Source organism: Cornus florida, unplaced genomic scaffold (assembly GCF_030987335.1).
Source record: "Cornus florida cultivar Cherokee Brave unplaced genomic scaffold, ASM3098733v1 CherokeeBrave_3.0.0_Hap2_Chr02, whole genome shotgun sequence".
Taxonomy (NCBI): Eukaryota; Viridiplantae; Streptophyta; class Magnoliopsida; order Cornales; family Cornaceae; genus Cornus; species Cornus florida.
The window spans coordinates 43,981,155-44,005,643 of NW_026775572.1; the positions used below are offsets into that span (position 1 = coordinate 43,981,155).

The following is a 24,489-nucleotide window of genomic DNA, read 5'->3' on the forward strand; positions in this document are numbered from 1 at the left end:
CTAGTGCACCGAGAAGCAAGAAACAGTTGCAGAGGTTACTTGGGTAAGTGAACTATCTTAGGAGATTTATTGCTAATATAGCTGGGAAGTTACATGTGTTTTCCCCGCTACTCAAGTTGAAGCCGATGGAAGATTTCAAATGGGATGATACACATCAAAGGGCGTTTGACCAGATTAAGGAATACTTGTCGAGTCCTCCTGTGATGATGCCACCAAGGAAGAAATGACCGATGAAGTTATATTTATCGGCTGCTGAAGAATCCATTGGAGCTATGTTGGCACAAGAGAATGAAGCAAGAAGTGAACAAGCAATATATTATCTCAGCTAAGTTTTAACTCCAGTCGAGTGTAGATATACGCCGATTGAAAAATTATATTTGGCTTTATATTTTGCAGCAATGAAATTAAGAGTCTATATGTTGCCTGTTTTGGTTTATATTATTTGTCAAACAGATCTTATAAAATATATGCTATCAAGGCCATTAATCACAGGCCGGATTGGCAAGTGGGTTTTGGCACTAATGGAGTTTAACTTTGCGTATGTTCCACAAAAGGCGATTAAGGAGAGAGTCTTAGCAGATTTTCTAACCGATCATCCTTCGCCTGAAATTGAGTTACAAGTGTTTGATGAGCTTGACTCGGTATCCATATTCTTGACCCCTTGGACTTTAATGTTCGATGGGTCAAGTACTAGCGAAGGCTCAGGAGCTGGTATAGTGATAATATCCCCAGCAGGGAACCAAATGTTGTTTTCCTTCTTTTTGGATTTCAGGTGCTCAAATAATCAAGCTAAGTATGAAGCATTGATTATCGGCTTGGAAATTCTGCTAAAAATGGCAGTCAAAGATGTCCACATTGTGGGGAATTCAAGTTTGGTGATTAATCAAATCTCAGAAGACTTTAAATATTTGAATTGATAATTAAGACCATTTCATTCATTGGCAACCTAACTGGTCAACCAATTTCACATTGTGACTTTGGAATACAGACCAAGGGTCATGAATAAAATAGCTAATGATTTAGCATAGACTACTTTTGGAATCAGAATACCGAGTGGTATGAAAGAAAATGATAGTGAAAATTACACGTCGCTCTCTTCCATCAGCTGAAACAAGAAATCAAGTTATGGAAGAGGTTTTTGCCACTGATGTTGCCGAGTTAGATGATAACGATTGGTAGATCCCTTACATCTTGTTCTTACAACATCCAACTCTAGAAACCGATCGAAGAATAAAAAGAAGTGCAGTCGATTATATACTTTTGGATGAAGATCTTTATAGAAGATCGGCTGATGATGGTTTGTTATTTTAGTGCATTAGTAAGTTTAAGAGTTTGAAGATTATGGCCTTGGTACATGGAGGAATATGTGAAGCTCACCAAGCTGGCATAAAAATGAGGTGGTTGATACGCCGATATGGATATTATTGGCCTGGAATGAGAAAAGATTGTATGACCTATGAAAAAGGTTGTATAGATTGTCAAAAGCATGGTCCAATGCAGTGGGTTCCAGCAATATAGATGCAATTATTAGTTAAACCATGGCCTTTAAGAGGTTGGGCCATGGATCTAATCGGCAAGATTAATCCTCCTTCATCAAAGGGTCATCATTGAATTATTTTAGGTACCGATTACTTTACCCAATGGGTAGAAGCCGAGGAATATGTATCGGTAACTCATAATACTGTTATACAGTTTTTGGAGCGACATATCTTTTACTGATTTGGATTACCATAAACAATTATTGCCGATAATGGATCTGTTTTTCGAGCAAATGAAGTATTACAACTCGGTCGTGATATGCAAGTGAAAATGGTAACTTCAACACCCTACTATGCTCAAGAGAATGGTCAGGCCGAGGCTTCAAATAAAGTTGTTATTGAAATTATTGAGAAGATGATAAAAGATAAGCCAAGGCGTTGGCATGAAACCCTTTCAGAAGCCTTGTGGGCTTACAGAAATTCAAAACGAACAAGTACAGGAACAACTCCTTATCGGCTAACATTTGGTCACGATGCTATGCTGCTGATGGAGTTAAATGTGAAATCGGCAAGAGTAGCTTTATAACACAATCTTATACCTGCCGATTACAACGAAGCTATGCTTGCCGAGTTGGAAGATTTAAATAAAGTTCAGAAATTTGCTTTAGACCATCTTATGGTCCATAAAGTAAAGATAATGAAGGCTTACAACAAAAGGGTGAAGTTCAAGTCATTTGCCGATGGCGATATGGTTTGGCAAACAGTTCTTCCACCTAGGAAGGTGGACAGAGTATATGGAAAATGGTCACCCACTTGGAAAGGCCCATATTTGGCTCACCAAGTATTGCATGGAGGAGCTTACAAATTAAAAGATTTAGATGGTGAAATTCATGAAAGACCTATAAATGGAAGGTACCTAAAGAAATACAAGCCAACTATTTTTGAACTTATGGAGGAAAAGGAAATCTCCACTGGATCAAAATAGTTTGGATTGTGTTTTTTTTTTTTTTTTTTTTTTTTTTTTTTTTTGAAGTTATAAAATAGGTTTATATATGCAATGAATAAAATCTCAGCATATTTGTAAAAATCAAAATGTCATTGTAGCTCGATTGTTCAAAACATCGCATCCAAAAAAAAAGGCAAATTGTTCAAAGCCATATTATAGACCATTAGAGAAAGATAGAAATAATTGTTCAAAGGTGATTAAAGTTCATATGAAAATCTTCAAACTTGGCCTTCATATCTGCCCATGAGGCTTTGGTATTGGTAAGCTTGATTTCTGCTTGTTGTTTGGACTGCTCTAACTTTGGCATCTGGGCTTGTAGTACTTTGAACTTAGGGGTAGCAACTTCTGCTTGTTTCTTCAGTTCTGCCACCTTGTTGCCGAGTTGGGATTTGTCTTGTTGAAGCTGAGCTAGTTGTGCCTGAAGCTTCTTCTTTCTAGTATCTAATTCGGCAGCTTTTTTCTTCAAAGACAAATGCAATTCTCTTTCATTCTTCAACGCTTAGGAAAACAATTCTTTTTCTTGGATTTGAGCAGTATATTGGTTAATGGTTTGAGTTAATTTAGCATAAGCCGCAATCATGGATGTAACTTGAAGTTGAGTATTTTTGAAAAAGGATTGATCTTTCAAAGGAAATCCTGGGTAGCTACTCAGGAAGGAAAGGGTCTCAGTGAGCTCTTCTTTGAAAGAAGGAATTAAGGACAGATCTTGTTGAAACATTTAGAGTAATATCTGCACAGCCTTAACCATTTCTAGTGGAATATCAGTGGTGTTCTCGGTTGGAATTGTAAGGGGTTCAGAATCTATGAAATCAAACACGGAATCAAATAGAGAGTCCAAAGTGGTGAATGGTGAACTTGGGTTGGATCTTGCAAGCACAACAAGAGGAGTAGGGTTTTTCTGCAACTAAGAGACGTTGAATCAGTTTCAATTATCACGAATAACCAAGTAATATATTCATTCTAGATACTTACTTCTTCAGAATCTCCAATCTGTTCATTCATTGGAGTTGAAGCTAAATGTTGAGAAGAAGCTAGAGAGATCTTTTCAGGAGATTTGTATTCTTGTTCCATTGAAACTTCAACCTTTTCCTTATCAAGGTTGTCCATGGTAAAGTCCCGACTAGATCTTTGCTCCGAAGAGGGTGGAGTTTCCTAAAAATAATGTCGATTTAGTAATTATGCATGAGCAAAAAATATAATCAGGCATCAAGGAATTTTACCATGAGAGTTTCAGTGGTAGACTTCCTTTTCTTGGACACAACTTCATCTTCATCTACGTCATCATTATCATCAATCGAGATGAAGTGTCTTTTAATCGTTGATTTTCTGCCAGGTTTCTTTCCAACAGTCTTTTTGCTTGTTTTCTTCTGGAAAAGAAGTGTTAGCAAGTAAAATGAGATGTATTACAGAATAAGTATGGTTTGTTTATGGGTGTTACCTTAGTTGCCGTCGATACTAGAGGTATACTTTGAAGAGGAACATAAAAATTGATAGGAATGTTTTTTGTTTTGACTGAAGCTATCTTTTCTGGAATGGTGGAGGGCACACCTGCAGTTGGGAGGAAAGGAATATTATACAAGAGACTCATCTTATTAATATATAAAAGACAAATCAAGAAGGTGATAACTTACTTTGCTGAGAACGAGACCTTGTTCTGCCAGCAAGAGCTGCAGGAGGTGGCTGACTTGCTGATTTTGTAGGAATGCTTTCTGGTTTAGGGGGTGGTAAAAGCACAACAAGTGAAATGGTCTCTCCACCTTGAAAGGATAGAGATATGAACTTGTATGACCCAAGAAGATTGTGAGTCAACTGGGTAAAATCTTGAGTCCTGGTAGACTTGACATATGCTGACCACCATTTCTCAAAGGATGGGTTAGTACCAGGTTCTACTGCAAATTCTGTATATTAGAAACCTTGTAGGGACTATTGAAATTTATTGTTTACTTCTCTGACTTGGTCGGTATTTGAAAGTTTAACTCTCCTATGGTAGTTCTTGTTGTATGAGAAATGAGGGGGTATGGGAATCATTTGGGTTAATCCAAATTATCTGGCCAATTGTGATGGGTTGTAGAACTCTACCCCAGTTCTGCTTTTGGCTATAAAAGGGACAACAGTGTTCAAGAGATGTTTCTGGTAATTTAAAAGTGAGCCCAAGAATTTTTGTATGCTTCTACTTGCTCAGTAGAAAACTCGGCTGTAGGAGGAAATAGCCAAGAAGGGGCTAATTGATAGTTTGCAAAGGGAAGAAATTGAGCACGGGTTCGGAAGGTACATTGGTGATAAAAGAAACGAAAGCAGTCCAAAAAAGATTGATCCTTGGGTTTAGCTCTGGCATAACCAAAGGATATTAAGGGATCACTTGATGCAAGTTGAATAGGGGGTGATAATTCAGGGAAGTAAGCCTGTAGCCAGAATTGATAGAGCCAAAATAGTCCTCCAGACCTTGAAAAGTTTAATATAATGAGGTCTGATATTCCTCAGTATAAAGACGCCAAGAGAAATGGCGCCAAAGCCATGGCTCTACCTTTGGATAAAGCGATAGCCAGTTGGGTTAAATCCTTGGTAATTTGAATGGCAGGGGCACATAAAAGGTGTCTGCACAACCACAACAGTAAAAATCCTATGTATTCTTGTTCATCTACTTCAGACCTAAAATCACCAAGCATTTCTTTCAAGAATGGGCCATGGGATTGGATGAATGGTTTAGATCCTTCTTGTTCAGGAAAATTAAATGTTGTTTCAGGGTCTTGAAGGAGATAATTGATGTCATCTCCTCCAGTTTTGAGACCAGTTAGAAAGCATACATCACGAAGGGTGGGTGACATCATCCCATAGTGCAGGTGTAGTGAGTTGGCCGTGGGAGACCAGAAGTACAGAGATGCGAAAAATAGAGATCTATCTAAAGTCAAAGGGATCTTACTCAGTTGAATAATGTCAAAGATGCCCATACGTTTTCACAGTTCACCCTTTGCTGTAAAGACACGGTCTATCCACTCACTCCATTGAAGCACAAGAGGGTGCTAGTTCCTGATTGATAAAAATGGTTGTTCACCTTCTGCAGTTTGGTAAATCGGTTTAGAAAAAGGAAGATGTTCCTCTCATTGGGGATAGAACAGGGCCAACGATGGAAGTAATCGATTGATAAATGTTGGGCCAAGGCCTTTAGCGTTATTGGGTAAATCAATAAGAATTGAAGTATCGATTTCAGAAGATACTAGGGTTTTGATTGCTTTTTTTGGTGATTTGTGTATGCGAAGTAGATTCTAGTATGGGAGTTTCCAAAACAAGACTATCGTACTATTTTTACGTTTTTGAAGACATGATGAAAGGAAAAAGAGTTTTGATTTAGTGAAGAAGATGAAGGTTGCAGAGAGGAAAATGCAATAACAGAGTTATGTTTCAATGAGAATTTGATGTATGATGGTAATTGAAGCTGAAGTAATTGAAAGAAGAGAGGGTTACGGCAGTTGTAATGATTGATTAGATAGGGTATTGGAATCGGCAGCCTTGGAAACTCAAACCATGATGGAGATTAGAAATTATACAGTGTATGCGAAGTCACAATACAATGGGTGTTAGTTTAAATTTTAGAAGCCTAATTCCAAATGGCTACCAAAATTGGGGGGCATTGTTGACACCCATTTTGGTAATTGAGTTTGGATTCTAATTAGGCCTGGTGAACAATGATCTGGTAGAGGTTTGGACCATATAAACATGGGGCTCGGGTTAAGCAATTGGGCTTTGAATAGGCTTAAAATGCAGTGACGTGGTAGAGTTGTGAACTTCAAGAAGAGAATGGGCTGAAGTTACATTAGAATTGGATTGAAGGAGTTGTTTGTCTAACATAGGTCAAAGACTCTAGTTACAGGTGGAATATCGATTTGTATAAGTGGATATACATGGGCTTTGTTTGAAAATATGAACAGATTAGAATTGATTTGAATGGTTGGTAATAACAAATAGATAAGAAGTATTTATTTGGTTGCAGAAGGATGTCTATCTATAAATTTAGTTTATTTTGAATTCATATTTCAATTATGTGATAAAGTTGTAATGTAATTAGGATACTTGTTTGTAGGAGTTTGTTTCTACAATTTATTTTATAAATAATCAAAGAGGTATGCTGCACAAGAGGTCCAGCACCCTCAGAATCATTATTATTATTTGTTTGTTTTCTCAAGCTTTTCCAAGAATAACATCCTTGCTATTTCTTCTCTCTCTCTATCTATATTTCTTCTTTCTCTTTATCCCTATCTTCTTATTCTCGTTCTCCCTCTTTCCTTCTATCTCTTTTCTCTTTCTCTTCTTGCTGTATCTATTTTCCTCCCCTTTCTATTCTCTCAATTTGTTACTATAATTTTTCACTGATAAAGTCCTTTTAATAAAGGCAATTCTGAACTCAAAGAGAAGTTTTTATTGTTTCCTTTTTTCCTCGCAATCACCTGAAAATCAACTTTCCCAAAGAGACTATAGTTGACAATTTACATTTGAACCATATATTTGGTTCTTGCATGCCCGATTTATATCAAATTAAAATCGAATCTTAAGAACCGATTTTAGCATCAACAGTATAAACTTGTCCAAATAATTGCAAGTGAATGACATAACTTAGAAGTTTAATTTGACAATCCATTACTATTTCTTAAGACTCTTTTCTTATAGTTGCAGAAACAAACACTTTTGCAAACTGAAACAGATGAGTCATCCGAAGCAACATTTTTCACCACGTGTTAAATCATCATTGGCCAATCCAAAAGCCCTGTGACCGTTCTGATCCTAACTACGACATCTGCTCCATCAATGGCCCAACCGTCTTGGACCTAAGTCAATCCACCTTTTACCATATGGCCCTAGAAAATTCCAAACCTTGTGTGGAAAAAGTCTGTCCTTACCCTCGAAAATGGGAGAGCTTCACAATGGCCCATATCAAAGAAGTCACTCTTATACTCCAGGCCCACCATTTAAGGTCCAACACAATGTCCCCCTCGAAAATGGGAGAGCTTCACAATGGCTCACATCGAAGAAGTCATTCTTATACTCTAGGCCCACCAAGCCCACCATGACTTCAATGATGGGTTCATTCCTCTTTTCAATATACTTTTGAACTTTTTTTTGGTGAGTAATTATACTGAAGCGTCGCTAATATATACTGATATCTCACTTTATTTGATAAATTACATTGATCTTTTTTTGTCAGAGTTACTGGGATATGAAATTAATGATTTTTGTGTAATTATGTTTCTTTCCTTATATATTATATTATATTACAAATAAATATATTTTTGAAGGGTAAAATTAAAATTTAAAAGTTATAAAATTACTGACATCAACACTTTTTGTCATTGACAGTTAACAAAGGCGAGAGTATATGTTATTCACGTACAAATCTTAAAGAAAGTAAGTATAATTTCAATTTCAAAATTTCAATTCCATACATGCCAATCATAACCTAAGTGTAATTTATCCATTTTTTTATTTATTTTTATTTAAACGCCTATGTATGATGTAACACGTGTTTTGAAGTGTGAACTCGGGTTTTTCTTTTATTTTTGCATAAAGTTAGTGTGAACTCAGGGTTTTGCTTGGAAGATGTGTGAACTTGGGGCTTGGAAGCCTTTCAAAATTCGGGGATCTTTTTGACTGCTTTATGGTCTTTCTTTATTGCTAAATTTGCATTGGTGTGATGGGTCACTTTCTAGTTTCTACGCCAAAGTCTTTCCAAGTGATCGCCCCCTTACATACATATAAGTCATACATTGGTTATATATATATATATATATATCATCATCATCATCAAGTAAAACGTAGTATACTAACTTCCTTTGTTCAGTCCTTCGTTGGAGCCATACAAAAAAAAAAAAAAAAAAACAAATTAGAATGAGAAGCAAAACTTCTTCCACCTATTCTTCTCTCACCATATGTTGTTTATTCATGATTTGGCTCGCCATGGTTTCACCGGTGAGTCCGTAACTGCTTCTGCTCTCTCTCACACATTCATGTTCATTCATTTTGTTCATTGTCTGAGTTGTGCAGACATGGGAGCAGGCAGAACACAACTATAACCCTACCGGATCTGCTATACCATCAGGACCAAAAGTATCCACCACTCCCAGCAGACGTAAGTACTCTCTCTCTTCTCTCGTGTTCTCTCTCTCACACACATTCATATTCATTCATTTAATTTGTTCATTGTATGAGTTTTGCAGACGGAGATAGTAATATGGGAGCAGGCAAACACCATTATAACCATGCCGAATCTGCTATACCACCAGGCAAACACGGTTAAAACCATACCGTATGAGCGTTGGTGGAAAGTGAAACAAGCAAAGCAACTGGTTCACATGTATGCGGTGGCCGGAGATATTCTATGTAATATTTCACATCCTAATAAAAAGTTACTCCTTATGTGTTGCTTCATCTGTCCCTCATTAAATTTTTTATTTCTTTTCCAGGATTCTAATTTTTTAAGGAGGGGAAAGGGAATTCTAATTCGTATCTCTTTTTGAATTTCTATATCTTACCTCCACACTATAAATATTTACATTATAAATTCCAACACTAATTTTGGAAAGTAACAATTTTTTCACATTGAACATTTTCTATATATAATGTTATTTTGTGACAATGGGGGTGATATAGGCCGTTTCAAACCCTTCTACTTTTTCGTGTTCATTTGATAACGATTGTATAGATATTTATTATTATTATCATTTCAAAAGTTAAAGCAAACCCACATGTATCTTTGCCCCCCACCAGGGCGGGAACTGTCAACCTTTCTAAAGGGGGGCAGAGCTATACCATCCCATTGGTGATGATATAGCTATTTGTAGCTACATAATTAAAATGGCGTCTGGTCAAATTAACTCATATTTTTTCTTCTTAATTCAGTGTTTGCACCCAAATTTGGCTTGCATATTTGGCATCAATGGTTCCCATAAAATGGTTATCTCATAGCCAACTTGGATTCTAGATTGAATAATGATTCCAATATTGATGGGACTAACTGAAACCAAAGGCCGAGTATTTCCCCGCCCTTGGATGCATAGAGATGAGAATGAGTCCCCCTGATCGTTTGAAAGAGGATATTTATTACTACGTAGTTGTGAATTTTTGCAAAATGTTATTTTGAGTTGCACAGAGTGGAATCATCCAAACATTGGAAAAACTTCGAAAACTGTCACGCGGTCTTGAGTGAAAAAATCCACTATAGATGAAACAAAATATATGAACTTCGATTCACGCTCACACCCCTTTCATTCTACCAAAAACCTATCACGCGCTAACTATCTTTGGCTTTGCAACTCTTCCGTTCAACAACACTTGACTTTAGCCTTACTATTGATCTCTGTAGAAGAATCACTGGTACATCAACCAACATAAATGTCCTGATCCCTTCAAATTTTGATCTTCTCCTCCTTTTCTTCATTATAGAATTTCTGAAGTACGTAGATGAACTGCTTTTGATGACCGGTAGCAATAATATCTTCAATCATTCAAGCACCAATCAAACGTTAAACAACCTAAATCACTCAAATGTATAAGTGTGTGCTCTCAAAACACAAAAAATATAAAGCCATGTAAACTCACACAAAAGGCTCTCTATTCTTTTTAAAATCTTCAATGAAAAAGTCCCAAGGAATTATGTGTGAATAAGAGTTTATATATAAGATTAGAGATATATATTAGGGCTAGAAACTATGATGTAAGACAGTTTTATTAGGTATTATATTATTTTTTATTTTATAAATTTTTTTAGGAATTTTAATTTTAAGTATTTTTTTTTCTTATATTTTTAGCTTCCTTAAAATATTAGGTTAATTTCCTTGTATTTTTAGTTGACTGAAGTAATTAATTTCCTTAAGTTTTTAGGTTTCTTGGTAGTTAATAAAGTTTTTTTTATTTATTATAAAAACTTGTACGGCAAAAGCAGAAAAACAATTCAATCATTTTATCAATAAAATATCAAATTACTCTGCGAATTCTCTTTTTCCTTGTGAATTCAAGGTAATCCTCGTTCCTTGTGAAAGTCTAATCGCTTTCACTTAAGTTAGTTATTGTACCCAGTTCCAATGGTGAGTGATCGTTTCTGCAGCAACCGCTTTCGCGACGGTGATTAGGGAGTACATGGCCCTTGAGCGTTCGCGTCGATGACATTCTTCGCGATCAACCGAATATAATTAACATTCCTGTACGTACCTTCACGTGGGCTTCCGGCCTATGCGAAGTATTCTAGTGTCAAAAATTACAAGAAGGAGAATAACAATTAATAATTTTGTTAAAGCAAACGGTAATTCTCGAGAGATTGATCCGAAGAAAAACATGTTTTGCCTCTTGTAGTTGCAAGGAATGAAGTCGTCATTTTTGTGAAGCAAGTTGCGAGTGATGTTAATATGGCAGGGCCACTATTTGTTGAAGGTTGCATATGAGTGGGGCATAAACGTGATGGATTTGGGAAGTGACTTGCAGGTCAGTCCAGTGATTATAAGCACACAAGATAAAATTACATCAGTCACCATTACTGCTGCAAATGATTAGCGTGAGTTTGGAGAATAAGAGGATGATCTCCAATTACTAATAGATCAACAAAGTTGATGAGCCAGCTGTTAAGCTTCTTCTAACGCATACCTTGCACAAGCATATCCCAAATAATAGAAAGGTGTGTGAACTTGGGGCTCGAGGACCTTTCAAAAAAAAGAAAAAACTTTGGGGCACTGGGATCTTTTTGACTGCTTTATGGTATTTCTTTATTGCTAAATTGGCATTGGTCAGTCCTGCTTATGGTCACTTTCCTGGTATCTCCCACTTGCATATTGTTTGGCTGTTAATTTTTTGGTGGGTGCGGATCATCAAACTATCTTTGATGACCGGATAAAAGAATCGTTCCTTAAGTTAAATCAGACGATTGTTTGAAGGTAAAGATGACCCTTTCATTTGAGGTCATCAATTCTAAAAAAATAAGTTAGATAACAAAAGATGGAGACGACAAAGCCAAGGAGACGACAAAGTCAAGCGTCCTTACAATAAGTACAAGAAGAGTTTTAATCTAAATCTAACAATGAAGTACTTGTATGGAAATCAGTAAAGTACAAGTTAAATGAAAGTAAAAAACTTCATTGTTAATAATCCGTTGTGTTGGTCGGGCACCTTTTGCAACGCCTTCTCAGGCATCTTTTATAAACTCCCCAGAGCAGTTGAAGGTAATTAATCGGTAGTTGGAACCTCTCCCCTTAGTTTAAATTCAAAATTCCACTATTTCAATTTAATTCTAAATGAACTTTTTTTTTTTTAGTTAAAGGGTAAGCTTTTGTATTAAGAGGTAAAAGAATGTAAAATAGGTCCCAGTCGGACAATAGCAAACTGCCAAAGGCATAAACAAGCCACAAGGCTGAACACACAAGCTCAATACTGAAGCTTAAAACAAAATTCAGCAAAAGGAATTAGATGTACATCACACAACCACAATGGATAGTCTCTTGGATTGTGATAAGTTCAGCAACCTCAACCCCTAGCTCGAGGCAAGAGATTGAGCATTAGCAAAGCGGCAACCTTCAATGAACAGCTTCTGCAAGTCTTTAATTTTGTCAATTTTCCTCAAGTCACTTGCTATTCCAAGCTTGATCGAAGCAAGCCTTTCTCTAACACACTTTTTGATGTGGTTCATGATGGTGGAAGTGAAAGATGAGGTGTTCCTGAAAGCTCTGTTGTTCATTTCCATCCAAATAAAGTAAAGTGCAGCACAGAGTAGTAGCCTATGCAAGAGAAAACCTTTGGACCACCAATTTGCTGAACACCACAAAATCAAATCATTCCAATTTGCTGGTTGAATGTAGAATCCTACTGAGTGCTTAATAAAATTCCAGATTTCCTTTGAGAACTTGCATTAAAAGAATAAGTGATCTAGTGACTCATTATTGGCCAGACAGAGAAAGCAAGCATTGGGTTGGTGTTTGTGCTTCATTGATTTCCTATCAAGAGTGCTTAACCTAACTTTTATGGCTAGCCAAGCAATAAAACTGTGCTTAGGGATATGCTGATTGAACCATATAATATGGTGCCAAGGGAAGGTGATTGTGAGAGGGAGGAGATATTTAATTGTACGAGCACGGGAGAAATTATCATTTGCTGAGGGTAACCAAATGATTGAATCAGGTTCCTGTGATGGAGATGGTAGTTCATGGAGTTGGGAATGAAAATTAGGAGATTGAAAAAATGGAATTTGAGCTAAGGCTGCTGAGACAACCCAATGATTCAAGGAAATTAGTCTATCAACTTTGACTTTTAAGTCCAGTTGAGGAATTTCCCCATCATTAAGGTTCAGAAGTGGTCCATTTGGCAACCAAAAGTCCATCCACATCATTGTATCATCTCCCTTCCTTACCCTATGCTTCAAAAGACCTTTTGCCATATCCATTAGTTTCAACAACCTTCTCCAGAAGCCTGAGCTTAAAGATGAAGATTTAATAGACCAAAAGCTCCTATTTTTAATAAGGTATCTATAAGACCATGCAACCCAAAAATTTTCCTTTCTCGTAAAGGGCTTCCAAATATGCTTGAGGTTAGCAATGTAGTTTGCCATTTCTAGATTAGGAAACCCTAAAACTCCATTAATTTTGGGCCTATAAACCACTTCCCATGCAACCTTAGCACATGACCTCTTCAATTCAGGACCAGACCACAGAAATCTCATCAAAATCTGATTCACATCATCAATAACTTTCTTTGGTAACACAAAAGTTTGAGCCCAATATGATTGCATTGAGCAGAGGATGGATTTAATAAGAACAGCTCTCCCAGCAAAGGAGAGAAACCTGGATGTCCACCTCTTCACTCTTGAAGTGATTCTTTCAACAAGAGATGTACAATTAGTGGAGTTAATGGCTTTGGATGAAAGTGGTAAGCCCAAGTAATTTGTAAGTAAAGTGCCAGTACCAAATTGAAGAAGTGCAAGTATATCAGCTTTAACTGGATTGTCCACACCAGAAAAGAAGACTAGGCTCTTGGAGTGGTTGATGCTTAATCCAGAAACTGCTAAGAATTGATTGAGTGCTTGGAAAATAACTTGTACTGAGGTGAGACTGCCATGCGAAAACAGTAGCATATCATCAGCAAAAGTTAGGTGTGTTAATCCCAGTTTGCTACATCTTTAATGGAATTTAAAGTCTGAATTTCTAGCAACAGAGTTGTTAATGGAGAGAGTGAGTACCTTCATTGCAATGACAAACAACAATGTAGATATGGGATCCCCTTGTCGAATTCCTCTTTGTCTCTTAAAGAAACCAAAGAGGCCGTCATTGAGGGAAATGGAATAGGATGGGGTTGTAATGCACTAGGCGATCCAGTGAACCAGGCAGATAGGGAAACCCATGAGCTTTAAGGTATCAATGATAAATTGCCAATGAATACTATTAAAAGCTTTTTTTAGGTCAACTTTCATTGCATAATTAGGATGGTGTGATGCTCTATGGTACCCATTAAACAACTCATGTGCCAAAATAACATTATCAGAAATGTGCCTACCTTTCACAAAAGCGTTCTGTGAAGGGCTAATCAAGAAAGGCAAGGTAGTGCTAATTTTAACTGCCAGTAGCTTGGAGATACATTTGTAAATTAAATTGCAATAGGAAATGGGCCTAAAATCATGAACAGATGATGGGTTGGGGGTTTTGGAGACTAGAGCAATGTATGAACAATTAATTTTAGTGAGTAATTTTCCAGAAATAAAGAAATCTTTAATCGCAACAGTGATTTCTTGTCCAACAATGGGCCATGAGTGTATGAAGAAACTAGAATTATAACCATCAGATCCTGGACTTTTAAACGAATAAAATGAGAGTAGGCATTGTTTAATTTCTAAATCAGAAGGGATTGCTGTTAAAGTGGGGATGAGGTGAGCTGGGACAGTTCTGGTAATAAGATGGGAGAAAGAAGCCATACCTAGGTAGTGTTGATAAGATTTTCCAATTGTGTTCTGAAAATGGTTAAGAAATTCAAGTTGTAGATCCTCACCATGGAGTTGAGTACCATCAACATTGTTAATGGACACAACCTTCCTTTTGTTACACTTGGTGGAGAAGTTCTTCATAAAGTATGTGGTGTTCTGATCACCCACCTTTAACCAGTGAATATTTGCTTTTTGTTTGAAGAACAATTCTTCGGCAACACTAATGATGAACTTCTTCCATCATTATCTCTTCTTTTGGAAATCACATACATAATTACCAAATAATTCATGCAACAATCACTCCAATTAGTTATAAGGCTTGTCATCAAATTCTGAAAAATAGATATATTTATTATAATAATAATAATAATACAAAATAAGCCACTCTGCTAATGACACGTGGCCGAATAATAAAATTTATTTTTATGGTGCAAACAATGCCTCCAGCTCTTTAAAAATGAGAGCAAATCGAATTTTTAAGGAACTAAAATTGATCGATCGCATATGATTTAAATCAGCCACTAAGAATCAATCGCTCTAAATCGGCCACTGAAAATCGACCGCTCTAAGATTCGACACTACTCCAATACTAAGATATTTTACTCAAGAGCATTTTTAAGTGGCCGAACCTCTATCCAATCTTCTTCTAATTTATTAACACCATCTGTAGCTTCTTTAGACCGCTCTAAAAGTTTTTCGACCACTCTAGAATTGCTTTCAATTGATATTGAATTTAGTAACAAATTTTGCGAGTTTATATAGCGGAAGATATATATAGAAAATTTGAGTTTTTAAAGAAAAGATTAAAATCTTATCTCTTTCTATTTTAATCAACTTTACTTAATTTTAACAATAATTCACATACAAGATAAAAGTCGCATTTTGAACTGATATTGACGAATTGGTGGTTAATGACTTATTTATTACCTGTTTACACTTTTCATATAGTTGCGGAAACAACACTTTGGAAAGTGAAACAGATGAGTCATCCGAAGCCACATTTTGCACCACGTGTTAAATCATCATTGGCCAATCCAATAGCTCTGTGACCGTTCTGATCCTAACTACGATATCTGCTCCATCTATGGCCCAGCCGTCTAGCACCCAAGTTAATCCACCTTTTACGATATGACCCCAGAAAATTCCAAACCTTTGTGTGGAAAAAGTCCATCCTTACCCTCGAAAACGGGAGAGCTTCACAATGGCCCACATCAAAGAAGTCAATCTTATACTCCAAGCCCACCATGTATGGTCCAACACAATGTCCCCGCCCTAGTATTCAGTGCGGGAGGGTATACCGGAAACTTCTTCCATGACTTCAATGATGGGTTCATTCCTCTTTTCATCGCCGTCAATTCCGTCTTCCTCAGTCAAGATTTTGTCCTCATGATCTCCAAATCACATGATTGGTGGGTCCACAAGTACTATGATTTGCTTCGGAGTTTCAGCAAGCACCCAATCATAAACCTTGACAATGATATTGTGACCTGTTGTGTTTCCATCAGCCACATTGGACCTTATGTCACATGGTTTCATGTCCATGGACCCAAATTTTATACCCAACTCAAAGAGCATACTACATTTCCATGCATTGTTACACATTTCCATGCATTGTTACAAAAAACCTATGGGCAAGTTCATCCTTCCTTGGCCGTCCCGCCAAAAGCTAGGCCACCGTTCGTATTAGCTAGCCGTAATATGATGGTGTTGGACAAGTGATCTTGAACCAGGCCGAGGTAGAAAAGGTGGCACAAGAGGAGGGTTTTGATGTCGTGATATTCGAGCCAAAACCCAAGCCTCCTTTGCACAATGAAGTGCGTGTTAGTGCATTCGAGCCATGAGATGATAGATGTAAAACTTGATTTGAGTAGGTTTAGGGGATATTTGAACAGAGCATATGAGGAACAAAATGTAAAACTTGTTGCTCTAATGGGCCACACGGTAAATACATTTATATATATATATATATATACAATATTACAATTGCTTAACCATTAAAATAAAATAAAATTCTCCAGATGCCAATAAACTATTACTAATTCTTGTCATTTTCTATTGGATTTCAAAATATATATTAAGAAAAAAATTATATCCGTACATTATTTTTATCACCAAACAACTTTATTCCCCTTTTTTATAAATTCAAATTGGAAAGTATATGCAGAAGAGAATGTCAACCCACGTAAGAGTGCCCTCTCATTTTGTATGGCCGTTAGACTAATAGAACAGTACATACTTGGAAAGTCAATCTTCTTGAATAAATAAATATATAAAATAAAATAAAAACAACATTTTCATGAAATGAATTTACCACTTTGGGAATTTCAAAATGGCAAACGTTGTGGGTACGTATCAAAAATATTAACACTCACATGTTATATTATCTCTCACTAGGTTTCTGTTATTAAATTAAGCAACATATACTTGGTCATTTCTTGACCACCTTTTAAGGCTTCAAACTCCAAAACCAAACCCTAAATAGATCATCTTCAAGTTCTCTACTATTCTTACTCATTCGCCTTTCTGAAAATTTCTCTCACGAGGTATAACTGTTCTCTTATTCACCCCCTTTTTTTTTTTTTTTTATATTTTATTTCCTGGTCTTAAGGATTCTTCCATAACCCATTACACCGTATATTATTCCATGTACATGTAATTATGTAAACTTGTGTGTGTGTTATTATGTATGCATATTTGACATTCATTGTATTTAAACTTCAATTGATGAATTATGCCTTTTCCCTTTCAAATCAAAGTTGCCAAACTTTCAAAGTTGAACATATATAACAATTGATACACACACACATACATATAAATACATGTGTGTGTTAGGAAGAAGGATTTGAATTATTGTTTGTTACTGTTTTTGAAGATTGTTTAGACATGAAGGTTGGAAGGATTATGAAGAGGATGAAGATCATGAGTATGGTGTTCTTCGTACTGTTCTTGTTGTTCCTTATTTTTCTCTCCTCAACCTGTAGACTATCTACAATGTCTTCAATCTGCAGGAGCGATCCAGGTATGGGATATTGAGTGTTTCTCAAGTTTCTTAATTTCTATTATTTTCTATGTTAACGTGTGTTTCACTATCTTGATTTTTATTACTACTTGAAAATCTTGAGATTCCCATTTTCAATAGAAATTAGTGCACAATTTATTACTTAATTCCTCACTTTAACATGTGTTTCATTCTCTCTTACTTTACTGTAATTTATTAATTAAGATTCTCAATTAAATAGAAATTAGTGCACAACATGTTAATTCCTAATGAGTAAAATGATACTTACGTCTACCACAAATTATTTATATGAGTATCATTTTTCTTCTTTTTACTTCATTTGACCTAATTAAACTATTATCTTTAATCATATCGTATAATTTTATTTTAAACTCCGTAATATTTTGAGCTGGATGTCGTTGTTTAAAAAAATAAATAAATAAATTAAATAGTATATTTGTTCAAATATTTAGGAATTTTAGCATTCATTAACTCATTTTGGGCCTACAGCAAACACACCCTTAATTACATCTCTTTACACTTGCACCCACTTTTCTCCTTTCCTCACCCACTCAAACCCTTCTTCTTTTCTCCTCTCTCTTCTCCAAATAACTTATTTTCTATTTATAGTCTTAAACACAATTTTCTTAGAGGTCAAGACTTCTTGCAAAAAATTCTTTAAAGCTCAAGACAATCCGCCAAAACTTGTGAAACAAGAAATTATCATACAAAATACTACCCAAACAAGGAAATATAATTATTGATACAATTTGAGACATGAATCCTAACAAAGACGAAAGTATCCAAACGTCTCATTACGAAGAGATGCAAGTCCAACTACCAGGAGTGATAAGACCCAACCGTTGAACTTTTGGGAAATCAAATTAAAAAAATCTCAACCAACTCTAGCAAACTAAACTTTAAAACTTTTATGCTTATTTTCCCAACTTTTCTGAACCCAACTCAGTGTAACTAGTGTTCTCACACATATACATGTCCTAAAGGATGTCCACATCTAATTGCATAGAGCACTTGTTATTCAACTCCCACAAACAAGATTCAAACTAAAAATAAACTTACTAGTCGATCAACAAGTTTTAATACTAGAATTTGCGAACTAAAATTATATTTCTCATGTATACGACACATGCTTAATTGTAAATTCCAATTTTTTGTAATTGGGTTTTAAAAAATAGTTTTTTAACATGTATCAACCATGTTTGTATTTCTCAAAACCCTGTGCCAATTTGTAAGACGACTTGTCTTTCATTTTTGTTATGGTTGCAGGATCAACACTTTGGAAATTGAAACTGACGAGTCCTCTAGAGCAACTTTCTGCACCACTGGTCAAATTATCGTTGGTCAGTCCAATAACCTCCAACAGATCTCATCATAACTACAGGGCCGGCCCTGGCCCTGGCCCAAGCCGACCAAGACAATCGCCTAGGGCCTCAGATTTTAAGGGGCCTCAAAATTTTGAGGCCCATACATGATGGGCCACTAAAAAAAAAATCTTTTAAGGGGGCCTCAAAAAAATAAATAAATAAATAAAGGGCCACAAAATTTATAGGCCCATGAATGATGAATGATGATGGACCACAAAAAAAATAAAATTTGTGACCCAACAAATCATTTAAGGGGCCTTAAAAAAAAAAAAAAAAAAAAAAAAAATCATTTGAACCGCCAATCTCCATTATCATAACTCTCGTTCTCAAGAATCTCAACAGGCTCTCAACTCTCAAGCTTACCCGGTTACCCCCTCTCTCTCTCTCCATCTCTCTTTGCGCTGCAAGACTACAACTGTAACAATTAAAAGTTTTTTTTTTTTTTTTTTTTTTTTGCTCAAAAATCAAAAGTTCAAAACCCAAAAATTGAAAACATCACATCATCATCGTCTTCACTCTTCTGTTCATCTCTCTCTGTTTCAGAATCCAGACTTCCAATTCGCAAATCGCAGTTCGGGTTTGTAACTCGCATCGCATGATTCGCATCTGCATCAATCCATCATCATCGCCATGATCGCCTAAGCATACTCTTCAAAGCAGCCACTTCCAGAGGCCTTAGCTACCAAGTCTTTAGTTTTCATCGCCTCTCTTGCCCTTTGCCTGACCCTTCTTTTTCCACAGGTCTCTCTCTCTCTCTCAGTCATCCCATTACTTTTTCTAACACATACACACACTGACACACACTAAATATGTATTATTAATTATTTGAATCTTTAATTGCAGGAAAATTTCGCTTCCTCCTTTCAATTTCTCTCTCCTTTGGAGAATCTATCTCCTTGCCATTCTTGGGTACTAATTTTTTAACCATTTTATACAGCCATTTTGCTTCATTTTGATCAAAAACTTACAATTATTTAGATCCAATTTATATATATATATATATATATATATATATATATATATCTACATGGCGGCTCAATACAATATTTAATTTTAATGTGTGTGTATATATGCTGATGTAATGAGGATGAGAGAGAGAGATAGAGAGAAAAAAAGAAAAAAAAAGATAATACTAGGATATAAATATTTTGCGCACACTATTAAGTTTTGTATTTGTTGAGATTTAATGATATAAGAAAATAAAATATTTAGGTAAGTTATAATGTATAAAGAAAAAAAAAATTTGAAGGCCCTAAAAAAAAAAAATGCAAGACGATCATATTTACTTTAATGAAAATTTCGCACTTTTATAATTTTTTTTTTTGTTTTTTTTTTTTTTTTTTTTTGCACCTGCGAAACTTATGTATAGAGGGCCTTACATTTAAGGTTCGCCTGGGGCCTCTTAAGATTTTTTCAATCTCAGGGCCGGCCCTGCGTAACTATGATATCTGCTCCATCAACGGCACAAGTGTGTTGGACCCTAACAAGTCCACCTTTTACGTTGTGGACCTTGAAATCCCAAAACATTTTATGGAAAAAGTCCGTCCTTACCCTCGAAAAATGGATTACTCTATAATAAGCCAAGGCAAAGAAATCACTCTCACATCAGGCCCACCAAGTCCACCATGTAAGGCCCAACAAAATGTGTCCGCCCTATTATTCAGTGCTGGAGGGTACACTGGAAACTTCTTCCATGCACGAATTCAATGATAGGTTCATACCCTCTTCATCACCATCAATTCATTCTTCCCTGATAAGGAATTTGTCTTGGTGATCTCCAAATCACGCTATTGGTGGGTCCATAAGTATGCAGATTTGCTACGGAGTTTCAGCAAGCACGCAATTATAAACCTTGACAATGATAATGTGACCCATTGTTTTCCATCGGTAACATTAGGCCTTATATCACATGGTATCATGACCATGGACCCAAAATAAATACCAAACTTAAGAACTATGCTACATTTCCATGCATTGCTAAAAAAAACCTATTGCCAAGGTCATCATCCTTCATTAACCATCCCTCCAAAAGCTAGGCCATGGCTCGTATTAGCTAGCTGTAGTGGTGGTGTTGGACGCGTGTTCTTGAACCACGCCGAGCTAGAAAAGGTGGCACACGAGTAGGGTTTCGATGTCATAGTTTTTGAGCCAAAATACTGGACGCCTTTGTGCAAAGCATATGTGTTAGTACATTCCAGCCATGTAATGATAGGGGTGCACGGTGCTACGCTCACCCATTCATTATTAATTCTCCGTCCCAGGTCGGTGTTCATACAGGTGGTCCCCATTAGGTTAGAATGGGCGGCCGAGGCGTGTTTCGGGAAGCCGGCTAGGGACATAGGATTGGAGTACATGGAGTACAAGATTGAGGTTGAGGAGAGCAACTTGGTAGAGAAATTTGCGAAGAATGAGATGGTACTAAAGGACCCAAAGGCCCTTAAAAAGAAGGGTTGGTCTATACATGAGATCGCGCATGTATATTTGAAGGAACAAATTGTAAAGCTTGATTTGGCTAGGTTTAGGGGATATTTGAAGATAGCATATGAAAAGGCAACATTATTCATGAAAAAGGAGGATTAGCATTGGGGCAGTCTCAGTTAGGTAGTTGCTTAGATTCAGAGTTGTAAAGTAGAATATCATTTTCTGTTGCCACCTTTTAAACTTCGCCCCATTAAATTTTTCGGGCTACTCCCCATGATTGACGAGAATATTGGGCATAGTATAACTTATACTTACCATTCATCTGATTATATATTAAATATACAGACCACAGTCAAATTTACAAACATAAAACAACAACAATATTTAAATAATTAAACTATAGTATAAACGGAGTCTGTCTTAAGATTGTTGTCCAAAATATGGTCTAACTATACCATATACTATAGTATTATTTATTTAAATATTATCAAAAAATATAATGTATATATATATATATATATATATATATATATATATAAATAATTATTATAATAATCTATATATATAATTTCTTATAATATATAGTTTAATATAATAAAATAAAAATTATAAAATAAAAGAACCTGATTAAAAGTCGAGGCTAGAATTTGATTCTATATCCTTAAGACAGATTCGCTATGCTGTGGTGCTAACGGATTCAGTGGCTTCTATTTCTCAAGATACAACGACTTGTCTTCCTTCGATAGTAGCATTGCAAACCAAAAGAATAAGCGAACCGTTTGTTGTAGTACTCTCTGACTCGAACTTGGAGTCATTGACTAAGGTTCGAATCCAAAGATTAGGGCTTGAACCCACAGACTAAAGAGAGGAGGAGGAAGAAGAAAATTCAGAAGAAGAGAATAATTCTCTGAATTTTGGTGTGATTTGCAAATGATCCAAATGGGGGTATTTATAGGTAGCAAGGTGCCTTTTCGGGTGGGTGCAACCATGGGTTATGATGGTTTAGAAAAAGGTGCAACCCTTTGGAAAAAAATAAAAATGATTTTTTAATTTAAATTCAAATACCAACCACCAATTTGTGAAACCCATTTAAATAAGCCCAACCTAAAAAATAGGCCCAATCCAGAATTATAAAAAAGAATAACAGGACTTTACAATTAGGCCCAAGCCCAATCCCAAATCCAAGCCCAAGCTTGACTTCTTTAAACTTCAATTGGTTTCAACATTTTTTCCATTTAGGTTTATCAAACACCTTACTTTGGATCTAATTTCTCATTTACTCGGAAACGGATTTGAGAAAGTAAATATACCACGTTCATCTCCTTGCTAAGAGGAACGCGCTCGTCATAGATCTACAAAATTTTTTTAGTAGAATCTATTCCAATTCTCATCCAAAGTTTATGTTTTTAATGCCCCCGTTTCCAACAGGAAAGCAATGGCCCGACCAAACATAAAAAACTGTGACGTCTCAAAAATAATAATAATAATAATAATTAATTAAACAACAGCAGTAGGTTTTGGTAACAAATACCTAACAATTATACAAGTGATCGAAAAGATGAAACAATCACCAAGAGATTTTAAGAGGTACCTTTTAATAAATTGACGAAATGAGGTATTAGAAGATAATGCAATCAACAAGAGTTGCAAAGAAGAGTTGTGCCCCGCTAATGCCTCTACCAGAATCTATGCGAATTTTTTAACCGCCAATGATGTTATTATTATTTTTGTCTCCTCACTACAACCCTATTTCTGAAAAAAAAAAAAAAAAAATTGTGAATAGATTATTATTATTTTTATTTTTCATTAATAAGAAATATACTTATATACCTTCTTTAACTTGTATGGACACTTGAATCTTCACTTTTAAAGTGACAACATTATTTTAAAAAATTTGTATGTACTTGTCGAAATATATATAACTTAAAAGTTTAATTTGGCAATCCATTACTATTTATAAAGACTCTTTTCTTATAGTTGCGGAAACAACACTCTGGAAACTGAAACAGAATGAGTCATCCGAAGCTACATTTTTGCACCACGTGTTAAATCATCATTGGCCAATCCATGGCCCAAACGTCTTGGACCCAAGTCAATCCACCTTTTACGATATGGCCCCAGAAATTTCCAAACCTTGTGTGGAAAAATTCCGTCCTTACCCTCGAAAATGGGAGAACTTCACAATGGCCCACATCAAAGAAGACACTCTTATACTCCAGGCCCACCAAGCCCACCATGTAAGGTCCAACACAATGTTCCCCTCGAAAATGAGAGGCTTCACAATGGCCCACATTAAAGAAGTCATTCTTATACTCCAGGCCCACCATGACTTCGATGATGGATTCATTCCTCTTTTCAATATAGTTGTGAACTTTTTTTGGTGAGTAATTATACTGAAGCTTCGTTAATATGACTACCTCCGTCTGCAAAACTCATACAACAAAATGATTGAATATGAAAATCCAAATCATGAACAAGCAGCATATCATAGAAAAAGATGTCAAAGAAGCTTTGTTTATCATTTTAATTTGTTTTTCTAACTATGTGGCTCTAACGTATACTTTGTTTGTTTAAGCATGAGGTATATAAACAATGTATGGCTTATTTCTGCAAGTGGGTGATCACTGTACAAAGACTTTGTTGTAAAACAATTTGTTTGAAGAAATCAAAGGCTTTAATTTAAATCTGCTTTAAAGGTGAAATTTCATCGTTATTACATGGAGCACTGTGCACCGAATACATGTCGTGTTGTACACGTGTAGGCACATATAATTTACAAAGAACACGGTACACCAAACATATTGTATATTCTCTCTTATTACACGTAACTGATCGGGACTTCAGCATCCTACAAGAATTTCCAATATTGAATGGAAAAAAAAAAAGAGATGGGAAGTGCTAAAAAAGGGTGGAACAGTAGAATATGATGGGGTTCATAGTTAGTTGTAAGCATCAACAGGACTGCCCAATGCATATTTAGCCAAAAATGAAATACCAATGCATACCAAACAAACGATGAAAGACTATTGCATATTAAGCCAAAAATGAAAGACCCAACACATATTAGCCAAAAATGAAAGACCAATGAATACCAAGCCAAAAATGAAAGACCAACGCATATTAGCCAAAAATGGAAGACCAATGCATACCAAGCCAAAAATGAAAGACCCGAGCCCCAAGTACACGCACCTTTCTAATTGCCTCAGTAAAACCCTTAGTTTACAGTGACAAAAACAATTATATATACTGATTTGTCCCAT

At 35.9% G+C, this 24,489-nt stretch overlaps 2 pseudogenes; both read left to right on the forward strand.

The window, feature by feature from the left end:
• Positions 1-5,608: 5,608 nt before the first annotated feature.
• On the forward strand, positions 5,609-16,266 carry LOC132296141 (xylan glycosyltransferase MUCI21-like; annotated as a pseudogene).
• Position 16,267: 1 nt separating this feature from the next.
• On the forward strand, positions 16,268-21,388 carry LOC132296142 (xylan glycosyltransferase MUCI21-like; annotated as a pseudogene).
• Positions 21,389-24,489: the final 3,101 nt, after the last annotated feature.